The 21,126-nt window shown below is 42.8% G+C and overlaps 1 protein-coding gene across 1 annotated transcript in view; it reads right to left on the bottom strand.

The window, feature by feature from the left end:
* Window positions 1-21,126, bottom strand: part of LOC106497361 (contactin-4) — a 344,686-nt gene that overhangs the window by 21,104 nt on the left and 302,456 nt on the right. The gene's annotated exons all lie outside the window — the stretch shown is intronic.

Below are 21,126 nucleotides of genomic sequence, written 5' to 3'. Positions count from 1 at the left end.
CTTAGTGCAGAAGTCGTGGGAACGGCGAGTGCCCAGCGCCTCTGGAAACCAGGCCCCGGCTTTCCACCCGGTCACGTCAAGAAGCAGAGCAATCTCACGTGCGAACGCACCAGCTTTACGGGAACGGCTGATGCAGCCTGATGACAGACGACACGTGGCGAAGGCGCTGACCCCAGCTATGCTTAGCGCGGGTGCGAGCCCCTGCAATGCGCTTTACAAATCACCCCAAGGACAATGCTTACCAGTCTCTTCTCAAGGACTGGAAAAAGCTAAAAAACAAAATCAAAAAACCCCTACTTAATAACCCTAGCAGAGCAGCAAATGGAAAATGTTATTAAGAAGCCAATTGAGGGCAGCCGAGTGAAGGCACACCTTGGTGATACGCAGCCAAGTGGTAATCAGAATTATTAGATTTGCATTTTCAAAATCTGTAACACCAGGCACCTTTTAAATTATAGTGAGTGCTTCAATGATACCAAAACTGTGCTGGTTAGCATCCAAGTTAGAAACAAAAAATCAAAGATCCTCTTTTTCTGAGCTAGCGCCTCGTTTATTTGTTGTCCATTCGCTAGGCAAGAGGGGCAACCTCGGCTGACAGATACGGCACCGCCGCAGAGCCTGCACGGGAGAAACACGCGGCTACTGCGTGCCAACGGGCAGGCAGGCAAAAAGCCCCCCGCGATCCAGTGGTAAAACCGTCTACTTTGCAGTTCTGAGAAGGCAACAGCGAGGGAAAGCAGCGCCCCGTACGCGGGAGGCTACCAAGCGCATGCCCCGCAGGCGCGACGGACGGCGAGGGGTTTCGTGGCCCCGGCCGGCTTCGCTCCGCAGCAGGGTCCTCGCCCCGTCGGTGCTGCCGCGCACCGGCGAGCGCTTCTGTCTGTAGGTGTCACTGAAGGCTCGGCGAAACGCGAAATCTCCTTCTTATCCTCCCCTTTGCGCCAGCATTTTCAGGACGGCTGTGCGAAGGAAACGGCGCTTTTCCAGCTTTCGGTACCGTGTTTCGGCACGGCAGCCTGGCCGGCAGCTTGGCTCGCAGCCCGCTGCCGAAGCGGTGCGGGGCTGGGCAGAGCGACAGCGGGGGACGACCCGCGGCTGGAGCAGCCCCGGGAAGCGGGGACGCGTTCCCAGTCGCAAAGCAGCACGCTGCACGCTCGGCGGATGCGATCGAGGGTAACAATTAGCCGGTGTGAAAGGAAACCATCCCACCCTGATTCCGTATCGATTAGGTGTCCATTAGGAGGGCTTATTTGTTTAGAATAAACAGCTTTGCGTTGTAGTATTTGCTGGCTGCGGCTCACGCAGGGCTGTGCTGTGTCATATTGATCGAGAGTACATGACACAGTGGGACACAATCTGCAGTGGCACGACACAGGTGACATAAAATAAATCAGAGCCTGACACTCGGAGATGGATGCATTTTTCTGACAAACAAGTCAGCCCACGACACGTGGATATCTCTTGAATGATACACGGCGACCGGAGCAGAGCAAGAAGTGACACCACATACGTGGTGCCCATGACCAACAGACTGCAACTGAACCGAGGGTTTTTTCTATCTAGAGGGAGGCAGGTCTCTTTGCATTACATGGCTACTTGGCATCCCATTTCCAAATACACTTATTTCCTCTTTGACTCAGCTGTGGAGGCTGTGTGCTCCAATCCCGGAGGGAAGGGAGGCAGCGATATTAATAACTGCAGCGCCTTTCATTCAAGGATATCAAAGTGCTTAGCAAACAACGAGCTATGCCGGGCCAGCCCGGGACAGAGCAGGTATATAGTGTATTTTACAATAACAAAAGATTGAACTGCAACATGCTTCAGAGATACAGCCCCTGTTGTCAGCCTCAAATCAATGGACTTGAGCATCTCCAAGACTGATCCGAAAAAGAAATAATGTCAATATTTCAAATGCTGGTTTCTGAAACCCGTGTGCCTAATACCTAAATGGGTATTTAGACACCTATCCTGGCACACAGGAGGAGGTCAAGGAAAAATGAGAGAAGGAAACACTCAGCATTTTGAGAAATTTATCCAGGGTTTAAAAGCTGAAGAAATCAAAACTCCCCCCCAAACTTAACGGTGCTTTGAGAACAGGACTCTTGCAGGGAAAATTTGGCTTTGCAAGACTTTGCAAAGGCTTATTCCTGCCCTTTTTTTCCCCACCTGTCCATTTCACTCTATCCAGGATTTGTTTGCACTTTCATGCTGCCAATTTTGGTTAATAGAAGCTAATGGAAATTCTGTGGAAGAGTCTCCATTGCAGGTCTGCAGCATATGTTCCTCTCCCCTCTACTCTTTTGCCTAAAAAGGCAAAGTGTTTGGTAAATGTTCATGGCTTTGGAGGGGAAAATATGTGCAAATGGACACAAATCAGCTAGTAAAGACCTGCAACAGCTGCTTATGGACAGAAGAAACATGCTCTGGTTCTTTAAATGGAAAAAGTGGAGTTTGTTTTTGCTGAGGGATATGCACGTTTTCCTCAAGCACACGAGAGAGATTAGCATCCCAAGCACCGTACTCAAAGGCCACGTCAGACACGTAGCGGCCAGAGCGGCCGCCGCTGGGCGCAGTAAAGAGGACATTTATTCCTAGCTGGACAAGAGGAGAGCACATAGAGCAAAGCCACGTCGGCATACGAGGCTCCGACGCTCCGCATCGCGCCCTGGGATAGGAGCAGGCCAGGGCATCTGTTAGCTGTTTAATGAAAGCCAGCGCGGATGACAAGGTAATTTCAGGTTCAAGCATGAATGCTCAAGTGCAAGAGTTGATGCTCAATTACCAGATGCTTCAAACGAGCGGCTAAGACAGAGGAAAGCAATGCCAAGCACCAGGGGCTGCACCCAGCGCCAGCCGAACGGGCGCAGCGCTGCCGGTCCCCAGGTCGCGCAGAGGCCCCTGTATAATTTTTGATCTTCCTTAAGGCGATCTAGGGATACAAGCAGTAGTTGCAAGTTTGATTAACCTTCTAATGACTGAGTTGTTTTAAAAGCCATTAGTATTACTGTGTTAGAGATCCCCGTACATTTTACTTATCTGCATAAAAAGTTTCATTTACAAGAATTTGAAACAGATTTTCTTGAACTCAGGTACTTGGGACTTTTTTTTTTTTTTTTTTGAATACAAGCATCTTTACGGTTTTCATTTTGTTTTTTATCAAAGCAGTTAATAAATGCATCACAGAACAGCATCCTCATTTGCCATATCTTACAGTATTATATTAATTTCAAGGCAAATTGTGTCTTTTTTTGCAGAGATTCAAAATTTTCCAATTTCTCTATCACATGTATCTTGCTTCAAGAAGACTCACCTATAAATCTGCATCATTTGGGACCATTTCTCTGCAGTCACGTTAGCTTTTAATATCACATACGAAAAATCTGTTGCTTTATAAAGCTAACAGATTTCCGGGGAGCGAAGAGAGAATGTGGCCAACATTTCAACAGCAATTCAGCGGTGCCGCAGACACCAAACTACCTCTCAGGCGTTACAAAGGACATGCAGACATCTAGCATCTTGCTACCGCGCCACGGTCGGACAGCATAATGTTTAAGGTTTGCTTTAAACAAAAGATTGTCTGGACTTTTTAAAAGAAGTACAACAATATGATGTTGAGGGTATGTCCACTTAGAAAGGACAGTGGAATGAAGGAGAAAAGTGAGCAAAGAAAACGCTTGGCTTTGGCAAAGAGATATTTTATGAGCAGTTCATCTAAAACCACACTCCCGGTGTTTCCCGACTCACCGCATGCGGACACTGCTCCGAAGCAACACACGAGGCCCGAAACAGGGCCAATAAATAGCAGGGTGGCTATGGAAAGCTTCAGTAATGTACAGTTTCAGTAAGGAGAGATATTAACACTGTACCTAGACCTGTGCTAACAGCTCCGTTATTTGGAGACTTTAAATCAAGGCTCAATGTCTTTTCAGTGGGTATATTCCAGGCTAACCACATGTTACCAGACGCAGCACAGCAATCACTGGAAATTGTATAGCTGCTTCGCAGGAGAGCAGACTAGCTAGACATAATCATATCTTCTGGCCTCAAAATTATGAAAGCTCTTTCAGGACGAGATGACTGGAGATAATAAAAATCAATCTTGGAGCTAGCATCATCCGTTTTCAATGAGCAACTGAAGAATCAAAATCATCCAGCCCAATACACGACTGCTCAAACGCGTGTCAGTGTTTCTTCCCATTTTATTTGCAAATGAAACATTTACCCAAGACCCTAAAGTCAAAACCACCCGAGACTTGATGACTAGCTATCAAACTTTTGGGAGCTCTCAGCGTTCTGGACATCATCAGACGCTATGGAAAATGCTGAAGACAGGAAAACATGACCCTGAACCGAAAAGATTAATAACTGGTGAGTAACTAAACTAACACGTGGTATGAATTAGCATAGCAAACTACAGCTATCTTAATAGACTGTCTGAGCACTTCATGGGGCATGGCCAAAATTAATACGAAAAAGAAATGGGGAAAGGCCAAAGCAAAGTCAAGTGGTAAAACATACCCTGTGATACAGCATCACAGGAAAGAGCTGTGGCAATTCACCTACAGGCTTTCAGGAACAGGCTCGTGGTCTTTCTTATGCCAACATACTCTTCCATATGGTCAGCTATTATACACGTGCTCTCACAAAACAGGTGACTGATTTCTAAGGCACTGTTCCTAAAAGACAGTGCTGCAGCACTCAGTATCCTTTCGTTTGTACTGTGCCTAGCAAGACTCAATCTCACGGAAAGTGAAGGGGACACCTATCAGTTTAGAAAAGCGAATTTAGGCTTAGGACTTGAAGTCACTTCTGTGATTTTAGAAATACATGCAGATAGTGGTCTAGATCTTTACCATAGGCAGCAGTGATTTTTGGCAACTAAGGCAGTGACATATGGCCAGGTATTTAATAGGGATTAAGGAACGGAGGGGTAGAAGATTTGACCTTTCTTGGAAGAGCGGAGATTCTGATTCAGCAATACACTCGGTTTAGCTGGGCATTTAAGACGTGCTAAAATTGCTTTCCTGAAAGAGGATCCTTATCTTGCAATTTACTTGGCTGAAATCTCACCATATCAGAACTACAGTGGTACGGGGTGCACGTAATTATTTTTAGACAGGTGCTTCAGGATGTCTCTTGAGCTGCCTTCTCTTAGGAAGTATCTATTTTGTCTCAACGTGGGCAAAGTTTTTTTTAGAGGAAGAGCTTAAATGCTGTTCTTTGTGACTGCCTTCCTAAGTAACTTGTCCATCCGGTTGCCTAAGATTCACTTTTAAGAATGGCAGTTTCCTTCTCAGCTTCATTCAGTGCTGAGCTGCAGTCGAGGTACAAGTTATTAACATATTTCTTAAACTGACAGTGAAAAAGAGCTTCCCACAGATTGAAAACTGTCTAAACTTGATGTAAGAGTCTCCCTCCCAGGAATTAATGCCTCCCACCTCTCAGAAAGGGACTAGGCAGTCAATCAACGGATTGCATTTCTGCATACCGAAATACGCATTCTTTGTGTGGCTGAATAATAAATGAAGGTTAATTTAAATCTGAAAACACATTAAGAATAGAATTGCATCAAAGGATACTGGGGAGGGATGTGCCATTATAGCAAATTCAAAGACAAAACACATGAAAATATATCCACTCCACAGAGAGTACAAAGAGTGTTCCTTACATAACAAAAGGGCACAATACTTCATTTCAACCTCCATTTTACCCAGTGCAATGCAATCTTATCAAATCAAGCTCCCTCCATACAATTGTGACACAGAAAATCATATATAATGGGGTACGGAAATGGCAATCGCATCGGTCACTCATAGAAATTATTTGCACTTGCTCTTTAAAGCAGCATGCAATAGCGTCTGATTACACTAAAAAACCCAAACATACCTTCTCTATCTCTCTGTATTTCACACTAAAATAAAAGACACTTCACTTCAGAGGTGCCTTAAATGAAATCGGTATATTTGACAAATGACCAAACCATTTGTGACACACTTTATGGATAACCCGGTGAATTCAAGGTGTCACCTTTTGTGGGCTATTGATTGAAACTAGCTGATATCCATCTTTTCAAGTATGGAATAATCTACTGCCATTACAAAAATGATGACCATCTTACAGAGAAGGTTAATCAGATACAGGAGAAATCATATCTAATCTCTGATAAATTACAAGTCACTCAAGGATCAATCACAGCCGTCCTTGTAACCCCAGCCATGGGTAATTGTGCAAATGCAACGCCGTGCAGCGCCTCGTACAGCCCACTCACGCGGTGGACAAAAGCATTTCGCCGCTCTGAACAGTTCAGCCTGCTGAGACTGTTGACTTACGGTGTTTTTAAATATGTTTTGAATGGTAATGACTGTAAATAAAGAGAATGTTGGTTTAAATGTTCAAAAAGAAACAGAGCAGCAACAGAAAGATATGCAGGCATTCAAACTTGGAAATTATAAAGTAACTGGCACAGTCTGCACCTTTAGGGTAGAGGATGCATTTCTAGATCTTTCCTATCAGAATTGTATATGTCTATTATTTACACCCTCCTCATCAGGCAAGGCATTAGGAATTAGTGGACATACAAAAATAAATACCAAATTAAGAGTCATTAAGAGCTGATGACCCTGCCTGAAACGCACAGAATACCATGAAAATCACGCACTGGAGTTTCCAGCTTCCCAGCGAATGATCCAGGGCGTAGCCATCCTTAATGTCATTCATATCAAGTCCTGCAGCCATCATGAATGCCTTGGATAAGCAAAGGGATTTATCAAACAGCCCAAGACACGTTCAGCTTCCCGAGTACCCAGGGGACCAGAGCAAGTCGCTGGAGCACCGCGCGGCTGCCAAGTAGCCAAAGGGAAGCACTTGCCTGTTCTTTCATCTGATCAACAGTCAAAGCTGACCGCACTCAGTTTTGCTTTCAGTTTTGCAGGGGGAAGGTTGGCTCTGTTTTCCCCAGAGAATCTCAATTTGCTACAGAAGAAAAAAAGCACTGGATCTAAGATTACATTTCAGGGCTAGGAGGCTAAAGAACCTGGCTGCAATTAAAAACAAAAATTTAGAACATGTCACGATTTTTTGCATGTTCTGCAAACTTCTGACTGCTTCACGGTCTGGCCCCGAAGGCCCTGTCCTGCTGGTGGTGACTGGAGGGCCTTCTACAAAAGCCAGTAATTAGATAAAGAGTCAGTTATCAAAACTAAGAGTCACACTGAAAGTCCCGCACATACACTGAATATACCTATTGCTAATTCAGTACTGTCAGTGTTTCCTGAGGGATTATCCTGCTTGGATGGGGAAAAACCTTGCATCCACTGAAGAACAAGAGAGAGTTTTGTCCTTGCTAAATCATTTTCACCTATTTCGTGACTGTGACTTTCTCAGTTACGGAGGCAGAGCACTGGGAACTACTGAATATGTGCTCGTTTTTAAACAAAAAAAGCACCAGGGAGGATTCCCAAGTTAAGCTTATGCAGTTTTACCACTTCTCAGTCCCACCTCTAAACCACAACTGCCTGAATCCTTAAGTTCAGCGGGTCTCTGCTGTTGAACTCAAATAAGCAGTCAAGACTGATTTCATTTTTCTAATCTATGCCATATCTGATGCCTGATTCCTTTTGGCCCTTCTCCTCTCCACCTCCTGGCAGACCTCTCAAAAAATTTTTGAAATATTTCCTGACAGAATGTGGGCTTTTTGGATTCACTAATTTTAATAATTACCAAATATACTTGTTTATTAAACAGCTTGAATCTCTGCTAGAACACAAAACTACAGAAAAAAACCATGAATGACGCAGTTTCGCACCGGAACCCATGGCTATTTGTCATTAGGAAAAATGAGCACCCCGATTTTCGACGCGGAGTGTCGCCAGCCCGCTGTTATTGCAATGGCTGATCTGCTGGTTGAGTTGTCCTATCAATCCCACGAATGCCTTCAACCAAAGTGTTCCTCTAAAGCAGCATCTGCTCCTACTATTTTATAATTAGAATATAATTAGTAGAAGTGTTTGCAAATAGCTCCCATGGAGAAATGAGTCTACCGCACAAAAGAAAAATCTAAAACTCCCAAGCTATTTACACTCTACACTAAAAAGAAACCCAGGCACTGCTCTAGTGGCTTGCGAAACGACAGCCAGACAACAAGACATAACTAAGAAGTTTTTATACATTGGCCAGGACTCGACATGACATAATTTGTGGCTACTCTTGCCTGCTTCCAACAGGCCGGTAGGGCAATCAGCTATGAAAATAACTCATTTTTTATTTTCTTGCAGTATCAAAAAAATCTTGCCAGCCTGAAGGTCAACCTCAAACAAAAAAGTCAAACTTTTTAATAAATCGAGCAGTTAGAAAAAATTATTTCAGTTAAAGGTCAGATCCAATTTTCTTCTATTTAAAAATACTTTAAAGCATAATTGAAGTGACTATCTAAATACATTATTTCAAATAGAAAAGTTTAAGCCTGTTCAGCCCAACTTGTGGAAATTATACATTGCCAAAGAGTACCTGCAAGTTTAAATCAACTTAAGAAAGCACAATAGGACTTACACCAACTCGGCCGCAATCCTCTGGAATTTGCAAGTGCTCAAAGAACGGAGGCAGGCGATGGGGAAAAGACAAGCCAAAAAGGAGGAGTGCGTTCAGCTCCCTTTTGTGACTATTCATAGAGGGAGCATATCCAAAATTGCACACTTGGAAATGGCTCCTTCTAGGGGCACGCACAGCATGTGAGCCATTCGATTAAATACTAGTTTGAATTTTTAGAGCTTGAATCACAACCAAATGTGAACAATTAAACTTAACAGAATTATACCGCAAAGAGAATTAGATTAGCAACAGAGGGGAAAAAGGATATTCTAGAGCAAGTCTACTCTGTAGGGTGAAAGGCAGCAGGAGTGCAAAGTAAAAATGAATAAAATTCAGTTCTCCTCCCTTTCTGCCTGGCTTTGAGCAAGTCACTGAAATTCTCTGCTGTCTTACCCAGCCCATAAAGTGCAGCTAACAGACTTTCATTATAAAGTGCTTTGCCTTCTTACACCACTGTACACAGTACATATTCTTATTTAACATAAACTTTAACTTAAAACCCTGTTGAGACTTCTATGCTACCATGAGCAAGACTGAAAAGGTCCAAAAAGATCAAGTGACAGTAAGAACAGAATCAACAAAACAAGCCTTAAAAAAAAAAAAGAACAATAACCAACCCACAAATAACTTTGCTAAGACGTTTTGGTAACGATATACCAAACAATTTAGTTATCGGAACTAATGGAGTTCAGGCTTGAATTATTAGAGACGTTTCTTTCTGTATACTAAGACAGGAAAGGAACTGAAATCATACTGGTGAAACACTGCTGAATTTCTAAATAAACTTTAATGGACATTATGATTTAGATATATTCTCAATCAAGCTAGAAGAAAACCTAGTAACAAAACCTACAACTTTGAACATTGGTTCTTCATGATACAGTTAAAATCTTCAAATACAATAAAAGCAAAATCATTTTCCAAAAAACTTCCTCTTATTTCAGAAGCAAAATGCTTTTGAGTCATGACGATTTTGTCATATTCCCAAATAACTGGTTTGACCACTGTGATACAGAAACACCTCCAGACTCAGTACTTAACCCTATTCTCCTGGGTCTCTGGTATTAAATTCTCTCTGCCATCATGACTTTGGGTTAAGACAAGAGACTCTAGTCTTCACAGTAATTTTGATGGGATTGCCCATAATCTTACATAGGTTGCATTGCAAGAGGGGGAAATCAGGTCCCAGGTATCTCTAGTATTGCAAACACTACCTCGTCAGCATTCAGCAATGCTCTGAGTTAAAAATCATCACGCCTCGTCTTTACCCGTGTGCTGCCTGGCTCTTGTTATCCGACACAGCAACTCTGAGGCAAATGAGTCAACTCACTGGACTCCTGCTCACCAACCCAGCTAGGCTAAGGGGAAAAACTCAAACTATTCAAAACCTCAAAAGTTTGGTTCTGCTAAGCTGCTTCCCAAAATGCTTCTGAGAAAATGTACAAAAGGACTGATACTTCCCCAAGTCCTGTCCCAGATACTTTCTTTCAACGCTCTTACGCCTTTTCCTCCTACTAGCGAAAATGTACTCTCTAAACACTTCCCTCTCTATCTTTGATGTTAAAAACATAGCCTTCAGGCCCGTCTGGTTTTAGTCACTATTTTCAAGGATGTAAAGATCTGAGGGTAACAGAGTCATTACCACTTCTACCGTTATTCTCCCACACTGAGCCCTTCATCTTTCACCAGGAATGGAGACTGGCAGTCATTTTCCCAATGCGGGTAATATTTAGATCATTTTTCTCCCCTCTCCGTAAGTGCACAGACTGAATTACTTATGCAGGGGGAGATGCGGCTTCTGAGAGACCTGCTCCCATCTTCCACGCCAGGACTGACAGTGGCTTCCTCTGCGGTGCTGCTTTCTCGCCCAGTTTGGCCTTCCTTTACCCAAGGTTTGGGGCATTCCCACGAAGCTCCTGTGTGGAAGTTCACCCTATTGCCTGCTCTGGAAAAGGACAAACCTTGTCCTCCTTTGGGATGAAGAGGAAGGTCAAACTCATAATGTTAGTCAGCTTGATGATGAGATACCTTCTCAAACGAGCAAAGAAGGGAAGAGATATGGGATTTATACCCCACGGCAGCTTGACTGTTATGTTTAGCTCTCTAAGAACCAAAACAGTTTCATGAAACCTTAAAAAGCTCAAGGAGACAGATCATCCACTGCCAGAAACTTCAGGTAACACCATTAAGAAAGACAAAGTTGCAGGAACTGAGAATATGACCCCGTATGTCCGACTGCAATTGGGCTCATTTATTCTTAAGTAGCCAATATGTGTGCTGAGCCAATAGCATAAACTGTTAACCATCAGAGCCTGCCGACACGGGGAAGGTCAATCAGTTCAGCTACCTCCAACGGACTTAATCTATCGACCACTTTTCTGGCTTGCTCTACATGGGGTTACTGCCTCATTAACTGGATTGTACTCATCTGACTCTGACTCATCCTATACATCTCAGCTTTTCCTAGTTCTCTTAGTGACTGTTCTCCAAAGTCTAAATTAATTCTCTGCAACTAATAGCTAGGGAAATGGGTGGAAAACACGTCAAACATATTCCTCTTCTTATGGATTTGTAAATGTCCCCAGCCTGACAGTAATTTCCAGTTAACAAGCCCTGGCTAGTCTTCTTTTGTTACAAAATTAACCATTGGGCAAAAGAACTTGTTGCTTATGCTTTATATACAATATTGCATACGTAAACACACACATATAATCAAACATATTATATTTACTCTGATTAACATATATTTCGGAAGCCCTTGATCTACTCTTCATTTTAAATATGGTGAACTTTCATTTGTATTCAAAAACTGAAAAATACTTTAACCTTTCTGAAATGGATCATGTTAAACTAAATTGAAGCAAGTTGATGAAAAAGTGTTAATTAACCTGCTTTTGTCTCATTGAGAGTCTGTGTTTAACCTATAGGTCATCTCCTTTTTCAACTGATATATGGATTGGAACTTGGATATGGATTGGAGCTAAACAACCCAAACCTCTACTGATGGTAATACTAAATGAGAACTCCTGAACCTCTTGCTTTTTTGGGGCAGGGCAAGAAAATTCCTAAAAGGAAGGCCCTGAGCTCTTTGAGGAATTATTCTAAGACTTTTTATGGCAGGAGGGGTGGTAATAATGCAAGGTGTGCAATATAAACAAATAATGTAGGGTCTGCAATACTTTGTAGGTTTAAGAGAGAGAAAAATAGGCAAGTTTCTTTAATTTTCTTTCTAAGGGAGTATGGACATAATGGCTGAACTCTTTTAGAGAGTCCTTTTTTCCATGTTTGTACACCGAATAGAAACATTTATAAACACCAGCCACTTGCTCTTGTCTTGACTTCCTTATTTATCTGTGTAATTACCTGTTTTAGACCACTAATGTGACTGAGAGTTGCCTAGAGGCCGGGGGGTGCAGAGGAGAAAAAGGAAGGTGGTGAGGTGGGAGGCAGGAGAAGACTCTTCTGCACTTTCCAGCACCCAGAGTAAACAACTGCCTCTCTCTAAATCAGAATTTGATAAGCAAAGTACCTGGAGAAGCTACTCTATGGGAGTCAATATATTTTTATTTCTGCTTTTAAAAATATAACTTTAATAATGCTAGTGTGAAGTCCAAAATTGGCAAGAGAGATAGGTTAGAGATCTATGCTTTTTAATATCAAGCTCTTCACCAGGAAGACTTTTATCACATTAATGGCTAAATCACACTGATTGTAACGCAGCTGAAATGAGGCAATTAGTAAGGTCTGTGACAGCCACAGAAAATGAAATGCACAAAGTTTTCGATGCAAGCCAGATGGATAGCTTCAATATATTTCTGATTGTCTGCTTGTGGTAATATGTTCAATTAAACTGAATCAGTACTACAGAAGACCATTTGAATTGCCTGAAAAAATTAATTGTCTGCTGCAAATTTAATGAAGCTAAACAGTTGTATTATGTTTACAAGTTTTATTTGTTATGATCAGTAAGTGTTTACAAGAAAAAAACTAATCTACTTCATTCAACTAGCCCTAAGAGCAGCCTATTGCTATTTTACAGTTTATTTCACCTGCATGTTTCTCTGCCATTTTCTGCTTTTGCCCTTACAAGCTGACCTCGTTTTTTTCCCTCCCAAATACGAAGCAGGCGGTTCTCACGGCCGGTTCATTCACTAGCTGCCGTGAGTTAAAACCATGCTCTTACTGCAAACCGGCTGCAACTAGCCCTAAAAACGCCAAGGGAAGCAGCCGGCGCGGGGCTGAGCCCCAGTCCCTTGCTGAACGCTTCTCGTTTTTACGCTTGCTGCGATCCCGATCCATTTTTAAGTGCGGTCACTGACCTCCTTGGGCGCGATGACAGTCTGTGGCTGTCACGTCCGACCTGTCGCATTTAAGAAGCCCCAAGGCAAAGGGCAGCGTCCCGGGCGCGGGGCACGGCAGCCCCGGCTGCTCCCCAGCACGACGGCTCCGGCGCCGGAGCGGGACGGCGGGGACGCATCTCGGCGCTCCGCTCTCGCCTGGCCACTTCTGTAATCTTAATTACCACCTTTTTGCTTCAATTAACTGTCAGAAAAATGGACATGCTGAAGTGACACGCAGTTACGTTATCTTCGCTGCGGTGCTTCAGGGCTGACCTCATTTTTCGGATGACCCTACGGCAAAGAAAACTGAAAGAACTGAACGTTTATCAGATGCAGGTATAACAAACGGAGCTGAGATGCATCTGCCAGCTCTGAAATACCAGCACGGTGATTTCCTTACAAATCAAACGAGAGGATCCTGTTTTGCCCAAGAAAAACATAAGTTACCCTATTAAAACCGGGGAAGGTGATCTTAGATAGGCATGATATAGTTACCATTTATTGTGGTTTGCAGCTGGAAATAAACATGTAAGATGCCTGAAGCACTAAAATACTTGGTTAATTCTTGTATTTTAAGTGCCATATGAACTTAAAAGCTGCAAGGACCCGGAGGTAAGATAGTCTCTGCTGGGATATCAGCGCCACCACCATTTTCCAGTTGAAGGCTTTCCACCCATGATCAGTAAAGGAGACCCACTGAACTGCAGCCGGCAGCTTCGGGGCTGTACGAGCTCAGGGGAGGAAGGGGATGATGAGTGGGATGCACAGGGCTCTCAGCTACAACTGTGCCTTTCGTGCAGGGCTTTGGGCCATAATTTTACTTAAACCTAGCAAGACATCCCTAATTGTATCCTAGAAATAATTGGTTTCACTGGAAATAGCCCAATTAGAGCTGAAAATATTCAGTTGCAATTTTATAGCCAAAGATTATTGCTTTTATTGTCAATTGTTAAAATTTAGCGTTTGCTACTGGTTGTGAGTTAGAAGTCAAGATGCATTTCCAAAGTCAGAAATAAGTTTCATTTCATAAACATGAGAAAACAAGTACTCAAGAATAAATCACTACTTACTTATCTCTACCGCTCCCTCTAATCCTTTTTTCTTATAAAACCCTGATCTAGAGATTCTGGATTTGCTCACGTATAGGAACAAGAGCTTGCACGCTAAAATGAACTTTTTCTCTCTGAAATTATTTGCAGAACAGTGTGTGTCTGACAAGGAATATTCATAGCTTGACTACATACAAAAAGTGTGTCCAGCCACTACTTAAAAAACTCTAACAATAATAAAACTTTTGACTTTTATAGAGCTCTAAGTCTTTGAAAACTGCAGAAAATGTTGGCTCTGATACCAGCCAAACACGCACCTAGTACGCTATCAAGCATAATTATAAAAAGCCCATAAAATATGGACAGCCCCAAACTGCTGCTCTGGGATTACAGGCATACCTTGGAGACATGCAGGTTCGGTCCCAGACTACTGCCATAAAGCGAATATCGCAATAAAGCGAGTCGCACAAGTTTTTTGGTTTCCCAGTGCATATAAAAGTTAAGTTTACACTATACTGTAGTCTATTAAGTGTGCAATAGCATTACGATTTAAAAAACAATGTACAAAATGTGACACAGAGACATGAAGCGAGCACATGCTGTTGGAAAAATGGTGCCGACAGACTTGCTCGATGCAGTGTTGCCATAAACCTTCAATTTGTAAAAAACGCAATACCTGCGAAGTGCAATAAAGCGAAGCGCAATTAAACGAGGTATGCCTGTAGTACCTTAAACTCGACCTCTTTTTTAATTATATTTTTTGCTTTCAACACTAAGCGTCACTTTAACCAGTTCCCTCCTTAAGGTTAGCTGAGGCACAACCAACATGAATTTAAATTAGATTGAGTTGAACTAACAGTGAGGAAAGAAAAATAAAGAACTTGCATGACTTTAAACACTGCTGGATCAAGACAGACCTTCGAAAGAGTGACAGAGAGGCGATTCGGGCTGTAAAATGGCTAACCACTAAAAGCATGACATATGGGCAGACGGTACGGAGAACGCTTGCAACGGACAGTTTTCCTTATGAGCAAAGCAGCAGAATATATTCGATAAGGGAAAATTCAAGGAGCTATAGAGAGGGTTTCTGGTGCTTAAACGGGTCAACGGAGTGAAGTATCTGCTGCATTTTTCCCCCTGGTTAATGTAAAAAAATCATCTTAATGGAAGGCTTACACTTCCTCTGGGGGAAAAAGTGATATCCCTCCCAGCAACTGATATAGCCAGTTACTCGGAAGTAGTCAAGTCACAGTTGAAAACAAAGCTGGTAAAATTAATGGTGCTAGAGTTACTTGTGTTCACTGATTTAAAAAAGAATGGACACTCATGAAAATACACGTGCAAAGCTCCCTGCAGAAAGACGATCGTTCTGTACAACTGTGAAGTAAAAGCACTACATTGTTTTTGTGCAGCCAGATCATTTCAAGAGCATGCCCTGTAAAGGACAGACATCTTGTTAATCAATCCAAAACCTCTGCAGGGATAGGTAGATACATTTCAAAAGAGCTACTCATATTTTTGACTAACAGAAAATAAGGGTTATTTAATACCGCCCTGCTTATTGATGAAGTCAGCGATGGTGCTGTTTGGGGCCTGGAGCTGTCGCAGGCAAGCCCAGCATTTGCTGATCTCCGTAGTCGACATGGTCAAGCAGGCAGATTTAAGACCGACATCGAAGCCAAAGCACACGCTAAACAGCTTAGTCAGCAAATACTAGCCCTGTTACGTTGAATCATTGTCTGTGATGAAGGAAATGAATGATTTTTAAATAAAAACCAAGATATAAAGAGGTATGTATGCCATCCGAGGGATGGAAGGGATTTTGTAAGGAACACTCAGCTGTGCTTAGGTATGGACTTTGCAGTATTAAAACTCAGACGATAACACTCTGGAGATTCAAGTGGAGTTTGTCTATGTCTGGCCAAGAAAAAACGTGAATTGTGGTAACATGTAATTATTTCCAAAAGAATAAAACAATTCTCTGAAAACCCACCAAGGATCTCATTTGGACTGTATGATCTTCTGTAAGAGTTTGGTCTCTGTATTTTCCAGGTTATATTCCTCAGACTATTAAAGCATGCAAATGAGATTAATTTAAAAGCCTGTCTGGACCCTTAAGATGACATCAGCCTCTGAAGGCATTATACTAACTTGTCTTGTAACGCAGTTATGGTGGGTTATGATGAGGCCTTCAAAGGTAACCCCTTCAAATACTTCTCACCGTTCCCTGCCATACCTGGCCGAAACCGCATGCAACTCTCGAACGTTAATGCAGCACTGCGACAACAGCAAAACGAGGCAAAGAGTATTATATACAAGTAAGAACAGGACACAGCTCTCCTTAAAGGCCGGACTTTGCAACACAGCCCTCGTCGCTCGCCGCCTCCACCCGAGGAGCCGACCTTGCCAGCACACACGGTGGGGAGCAGCCGCTGGTCGGCTTCAAGGAGGCTGACTGACAGGAATGCATCAAAGTCGCTGCAGCCCGACCGAAGAACATCAGGCACAAATGCAAAAGGAGGCATAAGCACTTCTATCTGATTGCATGTGCGCTCATTAGCACATCCCGGCTTACTGTATTATGTGAACATTAAACCATAAACGACTTGAAGAAACCCTGAACTGTGCATTAGCAACCACGTTCAAAACAAAGCTTCTGAAACACGCGGTAAGGGACAGATGGTCAGCCATTAGGAAGCAATGTCTCTCTGCCGTAGCGTACTTCCAGAACCGGAGAACTAAATTCTTTTGAAGTCTTTATGGATAGCATAATATTCATAATCTCTGAAGATGAAAAATGGTTATTCCTCATCTCCTAAGACAATTCATGGTGGTATAAATCTACTCTAGCCCCATGGATTTTAGGCAAACACAATACATTTCCTGAAGAACTTGGTTAAATATTGATCGAGTTATGTTGAAAGCAAAACAATCGCAGATGGCAAGAAATGCCAGGAAGACCCCTGCATCCCAGCGGCACTGTTTTCTGGAACACGACGCCCGCCTCCATGCGGATCAGTGCAGCCCTGCCACGAACCACAAGCCCAGCTACTCTTAAACTTCTGCAATAACATAGCAAAAACTGCAGGTTTAATGGTAGCAACATATGAAATCTCTGAAAAGTTATTTGATGACAGACCAAAGTTTACAGTATTTAATCAATCTTTCCAATTTTAAATGTAATACATCAATTCAATGTTCACACAAAGGAATAGGCCTGGAATGGAAAATATGCAATTTCATCGAAAATAATTTGGATCAGTGTGCTGGGCAAAATCAAGACTATCAGTCTATTGAAGTGTGAGGAAAAAATAACCTACTGACATTATGTTTGTATTCTTTTTCTGCTAAAATGATATAGATACCAGCTAGTCTGAATACACGTAATAAAAACTCTCTCGCTTTTACTGCTTTGAGCCCTGGCATGACAGTAAATATGAGACAAGCTAATGGCAGTATGAAAATGTTAAAGGTACATCATAATGAAACAGGCAAATAATGTCATCAGGACTTGCCCCTGTCAGAGCTGCAACAGCATTTCCAGAACTGTTGTAATTTACTGTAAGACCAGGAATTCACAGCTTCCACCACGCATGAGGTGCTGTTTCTGTTATACTACGGAGGACTGGAAAGGACTGGATCATCCTGGTCTCCAACCACGGGCAACCGATAGTAGAAGTTAGGAAAAGCCACTTCTAGCTGATCGGGATGCTTGGATATCTCAGAGGATCTCTGCGTCCCGCGCGGGGTTTGACTCTGCGCTGCCCCGGGCACATCACCGCGGCGGGGAGCCCGGCTCGCCCCCGCGGCCGACGAGCGCTGCGAGGACACGCGCCGGCTCTGCCCGCGGGACACGGGGACTGCGGGCCCCGCGGTCAAGCCGAGCAACCCGAGCTGGAGATGTGCAGCTCGCGCACAGGAAAGGAAAGCAAATGTTCGAGAAACAACCCCACGGGTCTGCGCCGGGCGCCACCAAGCGCGAAATACCCACGAGCCTTTTTTCTCCGGTCACAAAACCAAATCTCGCTGAAGCGGTCAAAGGTGTTTCGCTAACTTTGCCACAGATTCATCAAGGTATTTAGTGCATCTGCTGGGAAGTGAGTTTCAGGACAAGAATTTGTGGAAGGAACGGTGGCAACATGCCGTTGTCGCCCGCGTTCACGCCGTTGGCTGCTGTTCTCTGTTCCCGCTGGAGAAACGGCATTCGGCTTGCAGGCGTTGCCGCTATCGGTGCTGAACGGTTCTCCAGGTGAACTGGACCCAGCTTTGCTCAAAGCAAAGGCAGGCTCCCAGCCCCGGGCAGGGAGCGGGGGGCCGCGCGGCCCCGGGGCAGCTCGCCTCCCCGTCCCCTCCTGCCCTTACCGCAGCCCGAGATTTCCCTTAGTTTCGTATTTCAGAGCCGCGGCTACCTCAGCCACTTTGTGCGAGTGCGTGAAATACAAATGAACTCACCTTGTCCAGCGCGTGCCTGTTTCCCCTATTTGCCCTGTAAAACCGCTGGCGCTAAGAAAGTCTACAGTCTTGCTGTGTGTTGGAAGAATTGGAACATTTAGCCTCAAGTACAGTAAAAATGGGAAAAAAAGATGGAAAATTCATATTTAAATACTTCATGTAAATACAAGCCATGTCCTTCCTAGCTCTGAGCACTGCCTGCTGAATTCTGCACTATCCTTATAAATTCAATCCTGCTTTTTAATTTAAAGGTCAAACCATACATGCAAGTTTGCAAGATTTTAGGTCTCAAAGGCCAGAAAAGTTCTTGTTTAGAACTAACCAACAGAACAAACCCCAAATATAATCTTACTGGTCTGGAAAACCACTGAGGTTCAACATTTCTGACAACAGCATGTTAATAAACAGCCCTATGGGCACCCGTCAGAATTTCATATTTTTAAGCTGTCTACTCATGCATAATATGAATATTTATTCATCCCTCTCTGGTTGTTTGCCAGAGATTTATTTTAAGCTCCCTGGTTCTGGCGTAACAGCTATTCTCCTCCTCCTCCCCCCCTTGCCTACGCTGTCTTTGACACTGTTGGCATCTCTGAGAGAGAAAAAAAATAAAAATAAAAAAAAAAAGAGAGAGAGAGAACCTGCAGTGTTAATGGAAGAACACAGAAAGGTTAGGAAAAATATCTTCTGACCTTCACAGTTTTTTACTCAATGACATATGATGAGATAAAAAAGAATATAAGCATACCTTAAGGTCAGAAAACTCATCAGCTGATAAATTAGTCTTTTTGTACATCACAAAGTTGAGTTAAAATAAGGTGTTCAGTCATATTTCTATCAAAAGTCTTCTGTGTTTTACTTAGGGCAGAGAAACTCAAGCATTTCAGTATAAAATACAGTATTTTACACAGTTCATTTGGAGTTCAGAATAGTTTCTGCTCTTTTATACTTTTTATGGGATAGACTTTGAAATTGCATTTCTCAGTTTGCTGTTAATATCCACATCTTGGGCTTAAGAGTTTATTCTCTGCTTCACGCACATGTGTCACTCCCATTAATGCTAATGGAATCGAGTTAAAACTGAGCACTGAGGGAGAAAAAAGTACTTGCTAATCCTCTATAACCTTACCGCAAAGACGACTGATTTGTAACCCATGTGATCACAAAAAGCAGGTACAATAGCTACTAACTATTGTCTTCTAAGTTGGTGGCTATCCCTGGGGTACTACTAATAAGAAAGAATAAGCCATGAATTACCAAAGCGTGACTCTTCAATAACGGAAATGAAATAAGGAAATGAAATGTGTTTTTAGCGACTGGCTTTTTTAGGGCGGTGCAAGCAGCCCCTGAACCGCGGAGGTGCTGCAGACCTGAATCCAACAGCCTGCGCCCCGGATTGCCTTGCCCCGGCTCCGGCAGACAGCGAGTGCAGCACAGCCCCTACACCCCGGCGGCTACACCCTTGGCGACGGGGTATGCGACAACGCTCTTCCTAACTTCCTTCTCCAGTGTTCAAAGCGATGACTCCTGTCGCAGAGCCGTACCTTCAGCTGGCCTAAACTTGCGAGGCTTCGTTGCTTTGCTTATGCAAACTTAAACCAGCCAAGGATCTGCCCCAACACACTTGATATAAGCTGGGGAAAAACATAAAGGAACGTAGCCATAGCAATATGACTGGTCTGTTTGTTTTGTCTTCATGCACAGTCCTGCATGTGCATTTCCCAAATATTAAAATAAATTTTGCTCTGAGAAAAAACTGCTGCTGTACCACTGTCACCTGTATTTTATAAAAATAATGGGGCTCACCAGCTTTATCAGCAGCTGCTCGATTCTGACATTACTTGCTGACAAGAGCTCCGACTATAAAAACCACAGATTTAAACTTCTATTGAAACATTTTAAAGTATTCCCTATATACCACAGAAATAATTGATAGGGAGAGCCTCTAACCGAATGCTATCCATCAATGACAATACATGGGAGAATTAAAACTGACAGCATTAGAGCTTTGTGATTGATTTATTGCTTTGTAATCAATCTTTCCTGATTTGTTATCCAATATAGGTTTTTCCCCAAATAAGAAGGAGATGGAGAGAGATTATAAGTGTAATAATCTATATACTCATTGACTATAATAATTCATCAGACAAAAGACTACTCATATGCAGGGCAAAAATTAATTTAAAGCATTTGTCAGTGTCACTCAGTTTGTTTAACAAATTATTACTTTAAATGTCTTTGTCAACATGATAGCTTTTACTTTTGAAAAAGATTTTGACAGAGAAATTCTGAATATACACAAATACCTCCTTGGAATTCCTGCAATGCAGAAACTCAACTCTGGACGAGAATTAACAAAATTAAATCAGATTTTGTGTATATTTTTGAAAAGTATGATATTGCATTGCAAAGGTGAAACCCTCATATTATTTTGCAACAAGATGAAGCAGATTAAGGAGTTTAGTAGGATTTTTGAAAGGATTATAGAAATTTAAGAATAACAAGGATAAATGAAGTTGAATTATTTAAGATAAACATTTATAGAGGATACCAACTAACTAATCGCAACATACTTTTCCATAGATACACCATAGGTTTAAGCACGTCCTTTGCAGAACTGCAGTCTGGGCACACACCTGGCTACTGCAGTGGCAAGCGTTTCCCAAGCACTGGTATTGGCCACTGCTAGAAAGAAATTC

The sequence above is a fragment of the Apteryx mantelli genome, chromosome 12 (genome assembly GCF_036417845.1).
Source record: "Apteryx mantelli isolate bAptMan1 chromosome 12, bAptMan1.hap1, whole genome shotgun sequence".
In the NCBI taxonomy this organism is placed as follows: Eukaryota; Metazoa; Chordata; class Aves; order Apterygiformes; family Apterygidae; genus Apteryx; species Apteryx mantelli.
This window is presented reverse-complemented; position numbering and strand designations above follow the sequence as displayed.